The following is a 22,520-nucleotide window of genomic DNA, read 5'->3' on the forward strand; positions in this document are numbered from 1 at the left end:
ACACCAGTTTCAGGACTGTATTGTTATTGTACAAATGATGAAGTTTCATTATTCATTTAGCAGAAAAAAGTTTGAAAGGCCCTGTTGGTCTTGTAAAATGCAAAGCCTTTTAAGGAGATGGCTCTTTATTGGGCCAGAGCAGACAAATATCGCTTTGCAACTCTTGTTATTCATCTTTAGGAGCAGAAAGGCCTCTACTCAGACACAAACGGCAGAACTAACAAAGCGTGGTCCTACATCTGCAATATCAAGTGTATGAAAAAAGTTACATGTCATCTTTTACATATTGTGATCTTTTTTTCACCCCCAGACGGGGATTTCTTTCATCACTACTTTACTGATTACATCATCTTTATCTGATTTCATACTTCATTGGGTATCATGTATTCTGAACTATCTATAATAACTACCTTTTGTGGCAATGGTTCTTACCCTTTTGACTTCTGTGCCCCCTCATTCAAGCATTATTGGAATCCGGGGATCCCCACTCAATCATTATTAGAAACAAGCCTCCCCCACACTGAGTAATTATTCGAATCCAGGGACAGCAGCCTACGCAGTTTCGATGATTTGAACCGCAAAACAATACACAAAAATATGGAAGCAAGCAATCAATAAACAAATACACAAGTTATTAAATATTTTATTTAATTCATAAACAAATATAACAAAAAAATATCATCGTTTTCAGTGGGAAGGTTGGAGGTTTTCTAAATTCACTTGAGGCCACCCATCAGCCATATTATATTCTATGTGATGCATTTATGTAGCCCCCACAAATTGATCTGAGGATACCAACTTCAATTTTAGTCTCAAGTTCCAAAATCTTTCACATTTATAGAACATTTGAATACATATAATTTGAAATTTCACTTCTTTTTTTCTATACTCTTTTAAAATCAGTTACTATTATTTAAGTCTCTAAGCAGTTTCGGCCCCCTGAGTAGGCCCTGCAGACTCACGTGGATCCCTGGACGCTACGTTCTCTCTGATTGGTATTTTCCAACAATTGTTTTTGGCAAAAGTTTGACCGGGGTGTAATATGATGGGTTAATCTATGCTGGGCTTGTTAGTTTAAAGCCACAGAATCCCTAAAATGTATTTAAACAGAGGAGCAGTAATAACACCTTTTCACAATGTGATCCCTGAATAACAACTGTGACAGTGGTGTTAATGATATGACCAAACAGCAGTTCACTGCTGTCTATAGTTCCTACAGATTCAGGAATGTGTTTAACAAGTATAGGTATTCCCAACTCCTCCTCAAAGGGTACATACAAAGAAACTCCAGTGGCCCTAAAATCCAGCAGTACGTCAGTAGCTACTGCTGCCTGGCTATACATCCACCAGATCTGTTTTGGAATGTGAAGAAGTTTAAAGTCAAGATCCGAACTGGTTTGAGCTAAAGTGTGGGAGACTTCATGATATTCTTTACACAACCGACCACCATTGTTCAGGTGCATTGGTTTCCTGCTTCACTTTTATCGGGCTCACTTTTCTTTACCTTGAGTTTAGCTAACAATACATAAGGAAATGCCCCTTTTTGCCACAATACAGGGGCAACTTCTGGTATCTTCAACATTGCCTTTTCTCTCTAGTTAGAGGACCTCTTATTCCTCCAATTTGCTTTGGGTCTACCTCTTCAGTAGATTTTGTATTCTCAGAATTTCTCTCCCGGGCCACAAATATGTTATCTGAACAGCTGTGATCAATACATCGTTCGATATGCCAATGATCAGGTTTGACTACTAGATCCATCACATCTTCACAAGAATAGGGCAGATTAACTACTTGTGCCAGTAGATACTTCAACTCATTGTTTAACCCATGATAAAATTAGGAACTACATTTTACTTCTGGCCGCTCTGGCTCAGCTATCAGCCGATTAACGGCAGTGATATAAGTAAGAAATTCCTTATTACCAGGAACTCAAATCCACTGATGCACGAAAATATGGTTGTTGAATAACTTCTTAATTTCTACCTTAAAAGCTTGGTAATCATACAATAACTGATCATTCAGTTCTACAAGAGGTATGGACCATAATGTAAACAGCAGAAACCTCTCTAATAGAGTTAGGCTTCATAGTGATCTCTCTTATTGCACGCAGCAGTAAATCCAGGCCACTCTATTGAACACCTTTTCAGAATCAAATGTGATTGCTGATAGGCGTCTAGCAGCTACTTCAGTAACCATTGTTGATATTTTTGCAGCATCTTAAAAATGTTCTTTTAGCCTGAATCTGTTTTGACCTAGATGGATGCTGAACAGGATTTCAGAGTGTATTTTTGTATCTGCACGAATGTGAGAAACCAGCATCTAACCACCACATTTTTTGGGTTATTCAATTCAACTTTAGAGGGATGAGCACTAGGCTTCAACACTAGTGGAATATATTACTTCAATAGACTTAGTTTTACTTACAAAAAACATAGCCTTGTCGAAAAAAGTCTTTAAAAATGTAAATTAAATGCATTTGCCCATGGGATTTCATTTCCCCATGCGGAGTACTCCATCACAGAGAACACCATATAGATACCTGAATCCTGTTTGGAAATCACGTGGTTTCAATAAGGAAACATGTGCCAAGTACAGAAGTAGTAAAACTACTCTAGAATGCAGATTTAGAAATTGGAATGCAGTTGTCCTACTATTCATGTGACTAGGCTCCTACATTTGCCAAGATGTATTCTATGGCAATGACATGGAATTTAAATTTCTTAGCTTGGCATGGTGGAAGTGTTCTGTGGGCCAGTCGAAAGCTCTGCCACACAATATTGCCATGGATTGCAAGAAGGGAAAATGGCACTGCACTCCTCCATGTCGAAAGCAGTTGACTACTCAAAAGTGCACAGAGACGAGTGACCTGTGTTGGTTGCTGTAGGAAAGAGGTAAGATAGTGGCAAAATTAGATAATTCTAATGCTCTATTTTGTGGTAGTGTTGTCAAGCTGTAGGAATATCAGAGGGTAGTGTTAAGCATTTGTTGTACACACACAGGCAATAAATGAGGAACACACACTCAAGACTTAACTCCAGGCCAATAGGTTTTTATATAGAAAAATATATTTTCTTAATTTATTTTTAGAACCACAAGTTCAAGATTTGAAGGAAATACATAAAATGCAAGGTACTCCACACAGGTAACTTAGGAACTTTGAATTAGAGCAATAACTTATAGATTTTTTGTTAAAATGGCAATAAGCTATTTTAAAAGTGGACACAGTGCAAAAAATCAGCAGTTCCTGGAGGAGGTAAGTAATGGTTAGTTTGTCAGGTAAGTAAGACACTTACAAGTCGCAATTCCTGGGCATACCCAGCCCACTGTTGGGGGTTCAAGGCAACCCCAAAGTTACCACACCAGCAGCTCAGGGCCGGTCAGGCGCGGAGGTCAAAGAGGTGCCCAAAACACATAGGCGCCTATGAAGAACAGGGGTGCTCCGATTCCAGTCTGCCTACGAGTAAGTACCTGTGTCTTCGGAGGGCAGACCAGGGGGGGTTTGTAGAGCACTGGGGGGACACAAGTAGGCACACAAGACACCCTCAGCGGCAAAGGGGCGGCCCGGTGCAGTGTGCAAAGCAGGTGTCAGGTTTTGTATAGGATTAATTGGAGGGACACGGGGGTCACTCTAGCAGTGCAGGCAGGGCACAGGGGGGCTTCCTGGGCCAGCCACCAACTGGGCTAGGCAGAGGGTCGCCTGGGGGTCACTCCTGCACTGTTTGGTTCCTTCTGGTCCTGCGGGCTGCGGGTGTAGTGCTTGGTCCAGGCATCGGGTCCCTTGTTACAGGCAGTCACTGTCAGGGGGAGCCTCTGGATTCTCTCTACATGTGTCGCTGTGGGGGTCCAGAGGAGTCGTCTCGGGCTACTCACGAGGTCGCAATCATCTGGGAGTCCTTCCTGTGGTGTTGGTTCTCTGGATCTCGAGCCGGGGGCGTCGGGTGCAGAGGGTGAAGTCTCACAGTTCCGGCGGGAAGTGTGAGGTCTTTGAAAGTTGCAATATTGTTGCTGTTTGTTGAGTAGAGCCGCGGCCCATGGGAGTTTCTTTGTCCTTAGGTTCAGGGCAGTCCTCTGAGGCTTCAGAGGTTGCTGGCTCCTGTTGGATGCGTCAGTGTTGCAGGTTTTCGAGTCAGGAGACAGGCCTGTAGGACTGGGGCCAAAGCAGTTGTTGTCTCCGTCGTCTCTGCAGGGCTTTCAGGTCAGCAGTCCTTCTTCTCAGTTCAGGTTGCAGGAATCTGATTTCCTGGGTTCTTGGGTGCCCCTAAATACTAAATTTAAGGGTGTGTTTAGGTCTGGGGGCAGTAGCCAACGGCTACTGTCCTGGAGGGATGCTACACCCTCTTTGTGACTCCTCACATCCCTAATCCTATTGGGGAATCCTCCAAACTTAACATGGAGGATTTCTAAAGGCAGGGGTCACCTCAGCTCAGGGCACCTTAGGGGCTGTCCTTTCTGGTGAGTGGCTCCTCCTTGTTTTTCTAAATCTCTCCTCCAGCCTTGCCGCCAAAGGTGGGGGCAGCAGCCAGAGGGGCGGGCATCTCCCCTAGCTGGGATGCCCTGTGGCGCTGTAACAAAAGGGGTGAGCCTTTGAGGCTCACCACCAGGTTTTACAGTTCCTGCAGGGGAGGTGAGAAGCACCTCCACCCAGTACAGGCTTTGTTCCAGGCCACAGAGTGACAGAGGCACTCTCCTCATGTGGCCAGCAACTCGCCTGGTTGTGGCAGGCTGGAAGAAACTGGTCAGCCTAACACTGGAAGTCGGATTGGTATTCAGGGGGCATCTCTAAGATGCCCTCTGGGTGCATTTTACAATAAATTCCACACTGGCATCAGTGTGCATTTATTGTGCTGAGAAGTTTGATACTAAACATCCCAGATTTCAGTGTAGCCATTATGGAACTGTGGAGTTCGTGTTTGACAAACTCACGGACCATATACTCTTATGGCTACCCTGCACTTACAATGTCTAAGGTTTTGCTTAGACACTTTTAGGGCATGGTGCTCATGCACATATGCCCTCACCTGTGGTATAGTGCACCCTGCCTTAGAGCTGTAAGGCCTGCTAGAGGGGTGACTTACCTATGCCACAGGCAGTGTGAGGTTGGCATGACACTCTGAGGGGAATGCCATGTCGACTTAGTCATTTTCTCCCCACCAGCACACACAAGCTGTGAGGAAGTGTGCATGTGCTGAGGGAGGGGTCCCCAGGGTGGCATAAGACATGCTTCAGCCCTTAGAGACCTTCCCTGGCATCAGGGCCTTGGTACCAGGGGTACCGTTTACTAGGGACTTATCTGAGTGCCAGGGCTGTGCCAATTGTGGAATCAAAGGTACAGTTTAGGGAAAGAACACTAGTGCTGCGGTCTGGTTAGCAGAGTATCAGTACACTTTCAATCATAGCTTGGCATCAGCAAAAGGCAAAATGTGAGGGGGTAACCATGCCAAGGAGGCATTTCCTTTCAGTTGCTGTGAAAATATTGCTTAAGATACTGACCTCGAGAATAAAAGTTGACTAAAGATATAAAAATTGTGATGGTTATTTATGAAATCCAGAACCTAACGGGACAGTGTTATACAACAAAATTCAAGATGAGTGATAATTGAGCAGAGGTCTTTAGAGTGTTTGGTTTTCTTAACAGATGCGATAATATCAATCAATCAAAAGAATTTTATAAAGCACGCTACTCACCCGTGAGGGTTTCAAGGCGCTTGGTGGGGGGGGGAGCAGGAGGGTCACTGTTCGAACAGCCATGTTTTGAGGTTTTTTCTGAAGAGCAGGAGGTCTTTGATTTTGTGGAGGTTGGTGGAGAGGGACTTCCAGGTTTTGGGGGCGAGGTAGGAGAAGGACCTGCCTCCTGTGGTGGTGCGTTGGATGCAGGGGACTGTGGCTAGGGCAAGGTTGGCTGATCAGAGGTTGCGGGTGGGAGTGTGAAAGTTCACTCTTTGGTTGAGATATGTTGGGCCGGTGTTGTGGAGGAAGTTGTGTGCGCGGATGAGGATCTTGAATGTGATTCTCTTGTTTATGGGGAGCCAGTGAAGGGTTTTGAGGTGTGGTGAGATTCGTTCGTGGCGGGGGAGGCCAAGGACGAGGCGCGCAGCTGTGTTCTGGATTCTCTGGAGTTTGCGTGTGAGTATGAGTGTGGTGCCGGCGTAGAGGGCGTTACCATAGTCTAGTCTGCTGCTGATGAGTGCATGGGTGACTGTCTTCCTGGTCTCTGGTGGAATCCATTTGAAGGATTTTTTTAGAGTGCGAGTGTGAGGAAGCAGGAATCTCCAAAGAAATTCAAATTACATGTCAGCACGTATTTGTTTGTCTCTTTATAAACAGTGGCACGAGTAGATTGGCATTTTTACACACATCTTTAGTAAGAGTATCATTTAGAGGATGAATGATTAATTTTATTTATGATGTTCTCATTTTTAAATAATGCTTCAATCAAGTACGTTCAAATAATCAAGATCAAACTTTTGGTGTTCCACACTGGATTACATTCAAGCCTTTTTCCAAAGACCACCATTATTGCTAAGTAACAGTGCACATTCAGAAAGCCCTCAATCCACCCACCTCATTTAAAGCTGGGCAGACCTTAAAGTTTACATGGCCCCGTTGACTCTATCAACAGAAAACCTCCTCCGACAGCAGAGTAAGGGCAGTCGAAAGAAGGGCATTACACCACAGTCCTGTTACAGCGATTAATTCCAATGTACAAATATTTTGGTGAACGTTCAACGCTTTTGTAATTGCTGTTTACCAAACTTTTTCAATTTTGTTTTTATTTTTCAGACACAAAATCCCAAAAAGGAGTTTATTTCCAAGAAAGCAAAACATGAATAACGGAAAACTGGGATCTGAGAGGCATTATTGTTGTTTCCAATACCTCATCACGAGGCCTTTCCAGGCATTGATGGAGAGAAAAAAAAAACAATACACCAGCCACCCTAGCTACAGTGAGCAAAGTAAAATCCTACCTCCACTGGCACCTACTCCATTGGGCTGTCAGAGGACATTTTCCATCAACTGGGCCAATAGGGGCAAAACATATGTTCCGTCTGTCTCTAAAGAATATGGGTTGGCTGACGGTTTGACTCCTTTGCGATAGAGTACTTTGTCTGTCAAACCTACTTAATTAGGCTAGGGTAACTTGTCTCTGCTGGCATTGTACTTCCAAGTATTATTTAACAGCCAGCAAAGATAGCGGGTGGAATTAATTTGTGCAACCATGCATTGATACAAACAAGCTTAGCCTTGGTGAACAGCCACTTGCCCAACATCAAGTGGCATGCAATGTCAGAATATCCACATTAATGTAATGCAGACCTTGAAGTTGAGACACGTCCTGCCAAGGATTCCGAGGTTGGTTTCTGGTTCACTAGGAAAAATATGCTTCCACGAAAGACCCCTTTGCTTCTGAAATTAGTGCCCATGTCATAGAGCATGTAAAGACAAGTGAATCATAATACGAACACAGTCGATGATGAGGACCATTTTTTATATTCAGTGCTCCAACTATGAGTGTATGTATTCCAGAAACATAATCATGAAAAAGAAGGATCAAAGGGATTATATGTGATCTGTGAGAGATCATTATTCTTTCCATATGGAGTGCCACATGTTTTACCATGTGTCCTTTATTAGCCTGATGAAAATGAGCCTGCTCAACAAGCTTTTATTCAGAATAAATAAAAGTAAATATTGCATTGATAATTATGAAAGGAAAACATTTTGCAAAGAGTCACTTATGGTAGATTAATGAAATACTGTTGCACTGGAGATGCCAAAAGCACACAATAGGAGGTGCACTGTGCCAGCGTGATATCTGTGCACTCCCTGCAACTGAAGAGGATTGCATGGTAGTGTGCATTAGATGTTGCAAACATAAAATGCAGGAGCCAATGTGTGGGACGTGTTTTTAGGGTGTCCTGCGTATTAGGTGATGTTCTTGTACTCTCCAAGCATGTGTGAAATTTGCATAATTTGGTTTCACTTAATTCCATGGCATTCTTAAAAATTATGTGCACTTATACATAACTAAGCGAAATGCGAATCCTTTATTTAGAGCTATATTTTTGAGCGACAAATGTATATGCATTGATTTTCGGCATGAGCATTTCATGCTAAAAAGTGTGAAAACACAATAGGCCCAAACAACAGCCACACACATTCTGTTTGTTTGCATTGTTCCTGTGCTTCTGTGCCATAGAATTCCAGCAAACAGTGGTGTAAATAAGTGATGTGGGGTAATGGCACAATTTTAGAAACTTTTCCCTACAAGAATAGTGCCACATTTCGGAAATCATGCACACTAAACCAGCATCATTTAAATCATACTGTTCTGATATTGTTAGCATAAAAGCACCAACATATTTATTGCTCATTTAGTGAAGATTCTGAAGAGGGAGGTATGAGGTTGCAGGCCCAGATTCACAAACCTGTCACACAATGTAGTGTAGCACCCAAAATTGCTATGCTGCATTGTGTAACAGGGAGAGAGCAGGAAACCACCATATCAACAGAGATGTGACACTTTACTGCTCTGGCACCGAATCCTGTATAGAATCACAGAGACACACCTTTACCACCACAATACTACAGGGCCTGATTGCGACCTTGGTGGAGGGGATTATTTCGTACCAAAAGTGATGGATATCCCGCTCGCTGTTTAACAAGTTCAATAGGATATAATGGAGCTTGTAATACGCAGACGGGATATCCATCATGTTTGTGATGGAGTAATCCCCTCCACCAAGGTCGTAATTAGGCCCTATAGTCTGTGAGTCTAGCATAGTGTTTATACTGGAAAGGTACCCTTTGAGTATAAAATACCAGGCTTAGACTAAGTATACCTCTTTTCCTACTTTGGATGTGTGCTGTACAGATTTGCATCTGCGAAATGCAGGATTAAACACATTTCTAGAGTGGGGAGTTGGCATTTCTAGAGTTCGGAGTTTAAGGAACACTTCCAAAAGTGGCTAGGGAGCAGAAGGTGAGTGCACTTTTGGCAAGCATTTTCGCATGTGCTATTGTTCACCCTGTACAACTGCGCATTTGTAATTGTTTATGATTAATAGCAACATTGTATTTGCTTACAATTATAAATACTCCAAGAAAACTCTCACAGTTGCACCTTCCAGGAGTATTCTTGCAATAGATTTTAGTATTTCTTTGTGAGGCAAGCCAGTTGAGTGTGAGTTTGTTCCTGACATTTATTCCTGCCAGACTGGCAGTGAAAATCGCAGATGAAAGTGTCCGTCATGTCCTCTGTTCCAGTGTACTTCAGAGTTCGCCATAAAAAATTAAAAAAGCATGAGAAGGTACTTGAAGGAGTTTCGATCACAAAAGGTAGAAATATTACCTGTGGCATTACTTTGACTTTTTCAAGAAAAAAGGGAGGAACAATACAGTTGTTTTTGAAAGACATAAATTTCAGAGATAATTAAATGCTAAGCACGGAGAAGAAATTAGAAACAATGAACAATGGAAAGTTACTTTTCTTCTAACCTTTAGCTTTCTGGCACGTTTTCTCTCTGAATTCATAAAGGGCACAACATTTCTGCACACTTGCGAGATCCTGGAACACAAATTTTATGAAACGTAATGCTTCCCCTACAACACAACAACATTTAACAAATTAGCAGACTGCACAGAGAGCAGAAAAATGTGTCTCAAAACACCACTGCAAAACCAACCTTTCAGAAACACAAAAGCAGGAATAAGTACAGCAATAAACAGCATCATGAACAGTACACGTTAACACTGCTCTGAAATTTTGACACTAGCCCGTCCTGCCCAGGAGGGAGAACGTCTGATTTCTGAAGCAAAAATAAGATAATGAATGACTGACTCGGTGCCACAGCTGTGGCTCCTAACACTGGGAGTTAAGTGTGACTTTTATGAATTCAGAAAGAATACATATGGTGTACAATTAGGATTACATTAGGATTACAAGTAAATAACTTCCTCTTCACCATGATTGGGATTCTTTCAGGAAAAGGATTCCAGTTGATTTTGAGATGCAGCCCATTTATCTCTCAAGTGTCGGAAGCCGTGTAGTGTGAAGTAAAGAGGAGGTATAGTGGACCCTTCGTCAAGGTAAAAAAGATGAAGCTGGAGGTTATCTTCTGATTGCACCTGCTTTAGCCACCTGGAAGGGTCCTACCCTGGCTGACAGCCTCCAGTATGACATCCTTTTGCAAATATCACAGTCCTTGATGGAGTGAGAGTCATACAGACAGACCACACATATACACACAAATATTTTCCCTACAGGCTGCACATTTGTCAATAAAAATAAATGACAACAATAGAAGATGAATGAATGCCAATTTACCACCCTCAAAAATTGGAGTTTGCAGCCTAACTGGCTTAAACAAACCTGAGTTGTGTACAGGATCAGAGTATAAAAAACAAACTGGCCAATGGACTACCTTGTCGGGCATAATTTGGTAGTGCAGCCCTCCAAATTAATCAAAGGAGCAGGTTCAGCCAGCAGTGACACAATGCTACTCACCACTTCGTCATCTCCAGCCTGTATATTTCTCGAATAGTTGGTTCTATAATGATGTACCCAGCGACATATCTTCTAGTAACTGCACAATTTGTCAGATTGGTTACAAGAACACCACAGTACAGGTTGCCCTGTCTGGCATAATTTCTACTCTTTTAGGTAATTTGCAAATCATCAAATATGTTACACGATGTGTTTCATTATCTTCCTGTTATAAATGTGGTTTCTGGTTGGCTAGGGTATGCCCCTCAGCCAGGCAGAACTCACCACTCTAGTAAGAGCGAGGGAGTTACACTTCTAAGATAACCCCTGCTCACCCCCTCGGTAGCTTGGCACGAGCAGTCAGGCTTATCACAGAGGCAATGTGTAAAGTGTTTGCAAAACACACACAACACACGTGACACAATAAACACACCACAAAGGAAACACAACAACACGCTATATAAAAATAAACTGTATTGCATAACACATCATTATCCCTAAAGATGCACATATCAGGATGAACATAAGATTAGAGATGCCAATATACCAGAGCCTAGCAATATACTGGTCACGCCAACATGGAAAGTGCGACCAATAACATAATCAGGTCATAGGAAACAGACGAATGCAGTACTACTGAGGGCAGAAAATGGAATGCAGGCACCCCATATGTGGAAATCACCAACAATGCACGTCATAATGGATGCATGATCATGAATGGCAAGATATCATCATAAACCACGTGTGTGAGGCTCCCAGCGCTCCTGCGCTTATGTTAGCAACAGTACATTGGGTCACCACTCACCATGTGGAGACCGGGCGCTCCTGCTCGCCTATTACAGAAGTGACAGTACTCAGGGAAAGGCGACCCTGCTCCTCTCACAAAGGTCGCCTCAGGACATACAGTTCTCAGTGAGCGGGGAATCACCTTCCACCCATGACCACCATGCCAACCAAACCCACATGACCCTGGGTAATCCTGCTGTGGAGGGAGGATGTCAGCACACCAGTTGGTCCCCGACCCGGAACAAAAGGAGGGAGAAGGTGGTGGTATCGGGTAAGCCTCCTGGCTCCACTCATGATCTGCTGCTGTGTGGGACCAGCCTGCGCCCTGGGGGAATGATGGGGTGGGTCTGCTCTCCCTGGCACAGCCATAGCTTCTCCTCAGGGACCCCACAGGCTCTGTGGGGATGAAGCAGAAGCAGCCACTGAGGTTGCTGCAGACTCCTCGGTCCTCCGGCCAGGATCTTATGTTTTCTCCAAGTGGAGTACTCCCGACTCTGAGTGATGCCTGCACTTGGCCAAGGAGGCTCCGGCTGCACAGGTACATCCTGCTCGCGCTAGTGTTACCCAGGGAGTCAACTCACACTCCCCATCTAACCTGGGTCACGGAGGTGAGTTTCACCAAAGGAAGTGCCTGCCAGTGCCCAGAGGGGGCACTGTCTGAAGTGCACTCATCTGCGTTACGCTGGGAGGCTTCCTGTGGCTCTTCTCAGCCTCTTCTGCATCTGGGGTGCAACCGCGGAGTCCCCGGGGCACTCTCTGCAGCCAGGAGGAAAAAGATAAAGCGCTCTGCGTGTGTCGATTAAAAATAAGGTAAAGCGCTTCTCTCGTGCTAGTTCTTGTAAAAGGGGGCCAAGGAGCAGGATGCAGTGCTTCCTTTGTGCCGGGCTCCTGGGGGGCACATGGGTAGGGGCAGGAGGGGCAGGCAGACCAGCACACAAGCAACCAGGTGATGTGGTGATCTCTTCTTGCAGTCCCCCAGAACCTTAGCAGTCCAAAGTCAGGGGAAAGGCTTGCAGCAGGGCAACATACAGAAAAGCAATCCAGATAAGTCCTTTGGTCCACCCAGCAAACACCAGGCAGCAGACCCACATAAGAGCAGTCCAGATGAGTCCTTTGCACAGTCAAGCAGTCCTTCTGGCAGATGTTCAGTCCCCAGTGGTCCAAAAGTGCTCCAGATGTGGGGTAAACCCTCTGTACTTATACTCATTTTGCATAGCCTCCACAAAAGAGGGAGGAGGGGTTCCAACCAGTACTAACAGGCCCAGGAGTGTCCCCTTCGTCCTACAACACTGACTCCAGACATCAGTGGTGGGTAAACAAGCCCTTTGTGTGAGGCCAGGGCACAGCCTTTACAAATGTCGGTGTGCCCTGCCTCTCCCTCTCCTAGTCCATATGCAGATCCACTCTTGTGACACATCCCTGTGTACAGGCTGTATGAAGGGTATGCACAAAGCCAAGCTGTCACTCTTCCACAAAGGTGGATTGGAGTCAAGCTGCAAAATACCAGAGTCATAAGCACAGAGAAATGCCTACTTTCTAAAAGTGGGATTTCTATAATGGTAATTAAAAAAAACTACACCAGTAAGCACAATTTCTCACTAGCATTACAATTATACCAAACATGCCTACACTACCCATTATAGATCAGACAATATAACATAGACATATGTTAGGGCATTTCCAATGCAGTCCTATGAGAGAGGCAACACTTGCAGTAGTGAGAAACCAAATAGGCTGTTTGTCACTACTAGGACATTTAGTACATAAAGACATATGTCCTACCTTTTACATACACAGCACCCTGCCCATATGGCTAGCTAAGGCCTACCTTAGGGGTGACTTATATGTTGTAAAAGGGGAGTTCCAGGCCTGGCAAGTAAATTTAGATGCCAGGCCCGGTGGCAGTAAACCGTGCATGCAGGCTCTGCAGTAGCAGGCCTGAGACAGGTTTGAAAGGCTACTTCTGTGGGTGGCACAAGCTGCACTGCAGGCCCACTAGTAGCATTTAATTTACAGGCCCTTGATATAGGGATACCACTGTACAAGGACTTACAAGTAAATTGAATGTACCAATCAGGTGTAAGCCAGTCATACTAGGTTTACAAGGGGGAGCACATGCACTTTACCACTGATCGGAAGTGGTAAAGTGCCCAGAGTCCTAATGTCAACAAAAAGGGTCTGAAAAAAAATAGGAGAAGGAAGGCAAAAGGTTTAGGGATGACCCTGTAAAAAGGGACAGGTCTAACACTCCCATATTTGTGGAGAAATTCTACCCTTCATGAATATTGGAGAGAATCCCTTGGAGAAATAGTAATAGCTTTGTGTATTTGGTAAAGGGTGGGGTCAAACATAACTAAAGAATAAATCAGCAAACTAGAGAAGCATAGCAGTGTGCATCTGAAGACAGAAATTGCACCACAAATTCCACAATGGAGGGGTATGGCATTATATCATCCACACATGATAAAATCATTTAGAGAAAAAGGGGAAATGTCTCAACTACTAATATTCCTCCAAATGTATATAGGGAGAATTTTGTACATCACCTAACAGTACCATAGCCTGGTAAAGGCAGTCAGTATCCAATCTTGCTCCTATGTAGGGTGATGGAACTCCTTTGTCACTTACAACACCTGGTTTGCACATTTGTTGTTGTTCCTTTATGTAATACTTTAGATCATATATTCACAATTGGAGACATCATGAACAGTACCACTTATTGAGGCTTGTTTATGCAGGAGCTCTGCTACCACACAACCCACAATTTGTACATCAGAGATTTAAGGTCTCAAATGGTGAATGTGATAGTCAACAACTGTGCACGCATATTAAACTTTGAAACTTTAAAGAATTTAACAAGTTTGCTAAACATAAGCTATGTGCAGTTTGTTTATGTCTGAACTAAGCAGGCATATTCCAGAGTTGTTACCCTGAGGAACGTACTCGCCTGTTCTAAAAAGCATATGCACCAATCGGTTCTATGTGCTCATTTCTGGTTAATTGGAGACAGTGTAATTAATCTAGGGTCATTAATTTAGGATGCCCAAATTTTTTAAGACCTTTGATTATTTTGTGACAAAAGGTAAGTGAGCTGAATTTTTCCATTGGGATTTTGAACATCGTTAGTGTCAAAACCACTGGACGGAATTACACCAAATTTGGCAGAAAGATAGCTCTTGGTCAAGAAAAAGCTCTTTTAGTTATTTGGTGTAAATCTGTTCAGTATTTTTTGAGAAAATAAAGGAAATTTAAATGTGTAGATATAGGGACACAAAGGATTCGCAACCTCTACCGATCTCGTGCTGATTTTGGATTGGCTGCCAACACCTCAACAAGGAAGTGTTTGCAGCAAAATTGGGGCTTGAGCTGAGTCCTGCAAAAAAATAATAAAAAAAATAAAAGGGGCCAGGATACAAATACCCTGACCCCTTAGCTCTGGTTCTGGGGTCCCAAGGGCGCCCCCCTCCCCAAGGCTAAGAAGCATTTTTTTGTAATTTTCACCCGGAATCACAGCAATTTTTAATTTTTTTAAATGAAGCACGGACTCCTGTGCTTTGTAATTCTGGAGCCCCCGGGTGGGTCAAGTCCCAGGGGCATTGTTTATATAATGAGGGTGGCACCCAGCCCCCGCAGTGCACTGGAGGCCACAACTTCCCTTGTGCAAAAAAATAAAGTAATGCAGTGAGGTTCTCATGCCCCCCGTAGCCCCAGGGACCACCAACTCCCCAGGGATTTAATCTAATTGTATGCAGAGGGGCAGTGTGACCCCCCCACCCGCAGCACTGAGGACTACCACCTCCCTGGGGCTTAACTTTAATTGTGTACCCAGCCCCGGGGACCACCCACTCCCCAGGTATTGAATTTAATTGTGTGTCCACGGGGGCACATGCCCCCCTACAGCCCCGGGGACCACCACCTCCCCAGGGCACACCCCAGGGGATGGGGTTACTGTGGCCCCCTCACAAAAAAAAGACAGAAATAATTAGGACAGGTCCCGGGGATGGGGTTCCCAAGGCCAATATTGGCCTTGAGAAGGGGCCTTGTGGTCCCCCTCCCCTAAAAAAATAAAATATTCAGGCGGCACTGAGGGATGGGGTCCGTGGGACCAAAATTGCTCTTGGGAGTGAGGTCGCGTGGTCATCCTCCCCCCCCAAAAAAAAATGAATGTTAGAAGCACAGACCCCAGTGGATGGTGCCCATGGGGCCAAGGTTCCAAGGTTGGCCTGGGGAGGACGTCAGCGCAGACCCCCTCATCAATAAAAACAAATGTCCATGTTGAGCCCTGGGAGATGGTTGCCCTAGGACCGAGATCGGCCCTGGGAAGTGGGGCCACAAGGCCCTCCTCCCTCTGGAAAATGTAATAATTAGGCCGGGGGATTGAGTACCTGGGGCCAAGATCGGCCTGTGGAAGGGAGCCAGACGGCCCTCCTACAAAAAAAAAAAAGTTTATACCAGGCCCCAGTGGATGGGGTCCCCGAGGCCAAGATTGGCCCTGCGGAACGGGGGCACGCAGACCCCCAAAAAATAATGATTAGACTGGGCCCTAGGGGATGGGGGTCTCCAGGGTAGAGATCAGGTTGGGAGGGGGGCTGCCCCTCACTCCCCCCAAAATTAAATGTTTGGACTGGGCCCTGGGGTTCGGGTCACCGGGGCTGAGATCAGCCTAAGGAAGGGGGCCCTGCAAAGTTTGGTTGGTACAGGAGTTGGCCTCAGGGACTGGATGCAGGCCAGGCTCTGCAGCCAACCGCCACCACGCATGGCCTAAAAAAGTAAAATGACCATAGGAACACCTGGAGTAGAACCCTCAACTTTCAGTGTGAGGGTCTGTGACTGTAACCTTTAGGCCATAGATAACTGCTTACTGTGATGCTTCCAGACATTCCTATAACAGTCAAACCCATGGATGTGATTGGAAAGAAATGTGAATGTTCCATCACTAAGAAGGTTTAACATTCAAAACACCAGTTGATAAACAAACACACTGCCAAGTGATACTAGCATTTGAGCCTTCAATCTACTGAGTGATAGCACAATACCTTGACCATTAGCCTAGAAGTGGCTCTGTTCCCCTCTGCATCCAAACGTAACTATAACATTTGCTGCGAACCTTGCATGGAGCGACCATTGCAATGACAATCTCTCCCTCCATTCCGTCCCATTATGACAGGGCCACTGGGGGAGTCTCAAGGCCCCTGTGGTCCTAGCCAGCTTACCATGTCTAGAGGGAGCCAGCACTGTTTTCACCTAGGAACATAGCAGAAACCGACCCTGGGACATGGTCTTTCCCACGGTTATCATTGGTTCCTCGAGAGGAACAGCGCGGTCCCCCTTCAATATGTTTTGCCTTGGAAAGGAGAGGTCCCCTGGGCTGCAACATGGACCCCCTTTCATTTTTTTCATGTTTTCCCTGGGGAGGCCCGGTGGGGCTGTGCAGGCCCAATTGACCTCCCCCACATTCAAATAAAAACAAGCCTGGGAGGTAATGGTTCCCGGGGCTGCAGGGGGCTGAGTGCCTACTCGCGTTAGATTTAACTAGAGCTCCGGGGAGTTTGTGGTCCCTGGGGCTGCAGGGAGGTGCACGTCCCCCCATTAGATTTAATTAGTGCCCCAGGGAGGTGGTGGTCCCTGGGTCTCCATGGGGCTGTGTGGCCCCCCACATTAGATTAAATTAGAGCCCCAGGGAGGTAGTGGTCCCCCTGCATTAAATGAAATTCAAACCCCAGAGGGGTGGCGGTTCCCGGGGCTCTGAAAAGCCCAGAAGGGGGGGCCTGTGCACCCCTCTCCTTATTAAGTCGAGCGTAAGCGTACAACCTATTGTATACTTTTAAGTGTACTTCTTCTGTGGGCTTCCAGCTATTTAATCTGTTAGTTTCAGTGTCATTTCAAAAGTCCTTGCTTGCTAGTGATCAGTCATGCCTCTTTGTCCCTTCTTCTGCTATGTGGCACCATGGACCAACTACTGTATAATTAAACTTTGCCCTGTTTATCTGGTCTGTAGGGGACTTTTTTTTTACTTGGTTTCCTGCTTCTGTCCAGGGAAGCTTCCCTTTTCATTTGCAGAGCATTCTTCCTCTGAACTTATCTTTAAACCAGGCAATAAATCAGGCTGTTATCTTGGTCACATTTGGTGTTTTTGTAGGCTCTCTGCTTTGTCTCTCAGCTGCCTGTCTCCCGCCCTTCCTTGGCTTTCTTTACAAGTGTGCCTGACTTTGTGCTGAGAGCAAGGGCAGATAATGACTTGTAATTTTCTTATAGCCGAGGCGCACAGCTCTAACAGGGCTCCGTAATCATTAGAGACAGTGCCAACTTCTGATCCAAACTTGGATCCCACTCGCAGCTCCATCAGTGCACCCCAGTTCATACACTCCAAGCCCTCAGGGTTGCCTGTGCCAGGAACCCCACACATGCTGTCTGCCGGAGCACCTAAGTTCTTGCAGTCTGTACACTCTGCTGCTCTAGTGCTGGGACCTCGGGTGCAGCTCCATCAGTGCAACACATTTCACACACTCCAAGCCCTCAGCTGTGCCAGGAACCCCACACATGATGTCTGTCAGAGCACTTCAGTTCTTGCAGTCTGTACACTATGCTGCTCCAGTACTCGGATCTCGGACGCAGCTTCATCAGTGCCCCGTAGATCAAACACTCCAGGCCCTCAGCTGTGCCAGTGACCGGAACCCCACATACATTGTCTTCCAGAGCACCTCTGTTCTTGCAATCAGTACAATCTGCTGCTCCAGTACTGGGACCTCGGGTGAAGCTCCATCAGTGCAGTGCAGTTCACATACTCCAAGTCCTCAGCCTTGCCAATGCCAGGAAACCCACACACTGCCTGCCAGAGCACCTCCGTTCTTGTAGTAAGTATACTCAGCTGCTCTAGTACAGGACCTCAAGCACAGCTCCATCAGTGCACTGCAGTTCATACACTCCAGGACTTCATCCATGTCAGTGTCTGGAACCCCACACAATCTGTCTGCCAGAGCACCTCAGTTCTTCCAGTCAATACACTCTGCTGCTCCGCTATTCGGACCTCAGTGCAGCTGCATCTGTGCACCTCAGTTCACACACTCCAAGTCCTCAGCCGTGCCAGTGCCAGGAACATTATACACACTGTCTGCCAGAGCACCTCAGTTTCAGAGCTTAGCTGTAAACAAGGCTATGTGGTCCCTTGTTTTGAGACCAAGGGAGGATGGCTTGTAATTGCTTAAAGCCCAGCCACCCAGGGCTTCTTACAACAGGGTCTGCAACAAAATTAGCAGTATTATCTGCACACCACAAAGTTTTTTCATGAACTTTGGAATAAACTGTGACTGCTTGACATTCCCTGCTTTCTTAGTCAGATGTGCCTGATCCTTCCTAATTAAGTAATTCAGTGGCATTGTAAATTAACCTGCTACCTCTAGCTTTTGTCAAACAAGAATACAGGAGAGTTCCCCCATCCAGAGGCCCTACCCCCAATGTAACCTGATGTCACCTAAGAAACCTTTGTATGGCATCCCTGCTGTTTCAGCTCTGCTACCAACATGCAGCTCAGCCAAAGCACCTCCTTCCAAGCATTCAATGCCCACTCCTGTTCCAGTGCTGGGACCCCTCACCCAGCTCTATCAGGGCTCTGCACTCCTTAGAGACAGTGCCCACTTCTGCTCTATACTGGGATCCCACTTGCAGCATCATCAGTGTACCTCAGTTCACACACTCCAAGCCCTTAGCTGTGCCAGTGCCAGATCCCCACATGCTGTCTGCCAGAGCAACGCAGTTCTTACAGCCAGTACACACTGCTATTCCAATACTTGGACCTCGGGCGCAGCTTCATCAGTGCACTTCAGTTCACACACTCCAAAGCCCTCAGCCATGCAAGTGCTAGAACTCCACACATGCGGTCTGCCAGAGCACCTAATTTCTTACACTCAGTACACACTGCTGTTCCAGTGCTAGGATCCCACTTGCAGCTCCATCACTGCCCCTCAGTTCACACACTCCAAGCCCCTCAGCCATGCCAGAACCCCATACATGCTGTCTCCCAGAGCACCTCAGTTCTTACAGTCAGTACACACTGCTGTTCCAGTACTGGGACCTCTGGTACAGCTCCATTTGTGCACCACAGGTCACACACTCTAAATTCCTCTGCTGTGCCAGTGTCAAAACCCCACACATTCTGTCTGCTAGAGCACCACAGTTCTTACAGTCAAGTACATACTGATGCTCCAGTACTGGGACCTCCGACACAGCTCCATCAGTGCACCTCAGTTCACACACTCCAAGCCCCTCAGCCATGCCAGAACCCCACACACACTGTCTACCAGAGCACCTCGGTTCTTACAGACAGTACACTCTGCTCTTCCAGTCCTGGGACCTTGGGCACAGCTCCATTAGTGCACCTCTGTTCACACACTCCAAGTCCTCTGCTGTGCCCATTCCAGAACCCCACACATACTGTCTACCAGAGCACCTCGGTTCTTAAAGTCAGTACACTCTGCTGTTCCATTACCTGGACCTCGTGCGCAACTCCATCAGTGCACCTCAGTTCTACCCCAGCAAGGTCAAATCCTTTCCTATACTGGGACCCCACTCACATACAGTTCGGTAACACTGCCAAGCCAACACTGGACTCAAAAGAGCAGAAAACAGCTCAGCCATGGAACCTCAAGTCTAACATCCAGCGCCGATATTGATGGGAACCACCACAGCTCCACCAGAATCCATCCATTCTAACATTCAGTGCACATTTCTTCTGAGTACTAATGCTCATACACATGCCCTTCAGGATACCTCGCTTCTGTAGTTCAAAGGCAAGTCACTCCCATACTAGGCCCTACTTGCAACTTCATCCGGGCACCTCCAGGCTAACACTCGGAAAACTGACACAGCAATACTAGGTTCCACACATAGCTCCATTAACATACATCAATTCTGACCTTGTGTGCCTGTTACTATTCCAGTACTGCAGCCCATATACAACTTTGTCAGTGCACCTCAACCCTAACCTGCATAGCTCATTATTCCAATACCGGGAATTACACTGCGCTCCATTTCTCCTTCCTGATCCGCTGCCTTTCTGTTATTCCAGCACTGTGCCCGGACCCAGCTCTGTCTATACCGCCAATCCTGATCTTAAGCACTCCAATATTGCTGTATTGGGGTTCAAATAGAACTCTGCTAATGCACCTCCTGCTGTTCTGCAGTGCCCCTGCTGTTTCACACTCTGACTTGTTTGAGGACGTGGGGAAGCCAATTAAATCTATTCGTAGCTGTCACCTTTTTTGGGAGGGTCTGTTTCACCTATCTCAGTCCATTCTTTTCTTTACTCTGCTAACTCTCAGTGTTTTCTTTCTCCCCCACTTTTATCTTTCCAGCTCTTAAAATCCACATGTTAACTGTTTCGCTCTTTCTTTCAGTTATTTATTTATACTCCTCTCACTATTTTTAATTTCCCTCTTCCTCTTGCTACCTCCTCTTTCAAACTCATAAAAACATGGTTATTTCTTTCCTTGTTTCATTCCTCTCTTTTTTCTTTATCAGGCATTCATTCTTTCATTATTTTTTCTCATCCCTTCATTCTTTCTTTGTCTTTTTTATTTGCTCTTTCCTTTGACTGGGTATGCGTCCTTTCATTTTTTTTTTTTTAGATCTTTCTTTGTTCTTTTCTCTGGTGTTTTTCTTATCTTTATATCTGTCAATTCATGTTTCACTATAAATCCCTCTTGTTGTCATCTGTATGTGGAAGCCACAAGTTACTTGTCGGGACTCGAAGTGTCAAAGTGGTTTTCCCATTACGTGTCTGTTGGAAATGTGTCAGTACATACATGCCCTGATTCTTTCACTGCTTGTTTCTCTCACCATTTCTCTTTTTTCTCCAATGTTCATTTTTCTCTTTCTCTTCACACTTTTCATAATTTTTTCCTCTTAATCTTATATTCACCAACTTTCTTCCCTTTTTACTTTTGTCTCACACGTTTGCTCTATTTCTTCTCTTAGTTGTGTTTCCATTTTCTTGTTCTTTCTTTCCCTTCTTTCTTCTATTTCTTTGCAACCCATTCTCTTTCTTTCTTTTGTCCAGGGCCCATGACACCATTACTACGCCACTGGTCCTCTCCATCTTTACTCCCAACTCCCTCTTTCCTTTCACCCAGCAATCCATCCCAACTGATATGTTTATTATTGTGTTTTGAGCATTACACGCTAATGCCAAAATTTTATTTCTGATAAAGGTTTATATAATAATTGTATATGTTTTAAGATAGAGGAAGAAGGTAAATGGAAGAGCTTTAGTTAAATGCTTGGGCACTGTAATTATATAGCAGGAAAAGATGGAAATGTGAGGCAGGGTTGACCAATTTATGTGGCAAGAAAAGTCTTACAGTGCTAATAGCTCTAACTCAAGAAAATGCAATACCTATTGTATTGCAAATGCTTGTTTTTTACTTTGCCCCAGGACCTGGCTTACCCAGGGGCTTTAAAAAAGAATTGCCGCCAATTTTGCAAATTCGTTGCAAATAGTTTTTTTAAATATTGCTATTTTTTTGCCCTGGAGGGACTCAGCTGAAGTCAAGTTCCAAGATGGCTGTCAACACATTGTGGATGAAGTGTTGGCAGCCAATTAGAGCTGTGCATTTCCCTGCAGGACCTCCTCCTTATTAGCAAAGTCATGCTGGCCAGAGATATATAAATTTGGATTTCTTTAAGTTTCTCAAAAACTACTGAACAGATTTACACCAAATAACCACAAGCCCAATCTGTGTACCAAAAGGTAGCTTTCTGCCAAATTTGGTGCAATTCCTTCCAGTGGTTCGGGCTGTAGCCTTGTTCAAATGTTCTATAGGAATTAACATGGGAAACTCAACTTTTTTTACTTCCCCTTTTTTCTTGACCCTCACTTGACAGATCACCCCAAAACTTTCTGAGCGCAACAAGAATCGCCGGGGCACTTTTAAAAAAAAAGTTTGTGAAGATTCAGTGGAAAAGGTGCAGACAAGTCGAGAAACGCTTTTTCTATGGAAACAAGGTCCTAACTATAACTACCTAGTAGAGACTGCCAATAGGCTATATATTTTTAACATTGGGAGACCCTTTTGTGTTCCCTCCTCCTTTAATATAAGCCATTCCACCTTCCTAACAATTCCTTTGCCTCTTAACCATTACACTTTACTAGGTACTTGTCCCCTGTCCTATTTTTTTCAGACTGTTATTGCTGGTATTTTGCACTCACCATATCATATCCCGAAGTGCTATTCTGAAAATAAACACAAGTAACCCA

This window comes from Pleurodeles waltl, chromosome 4_2 (assembly GCF_031143425.1).
Source record: "Pleurodeles waltl isolate 20211129_DDA chromosome 4_2, aPleWal1.hap1.20221129, whole genome shotgun sequence".
Taxonomy (NCBI): Eukaryota; Metazoa; Chordata; class Amphibia; order Caudata; family Salamandridae; genus Pleurodeles; species Pleurodeles waltl.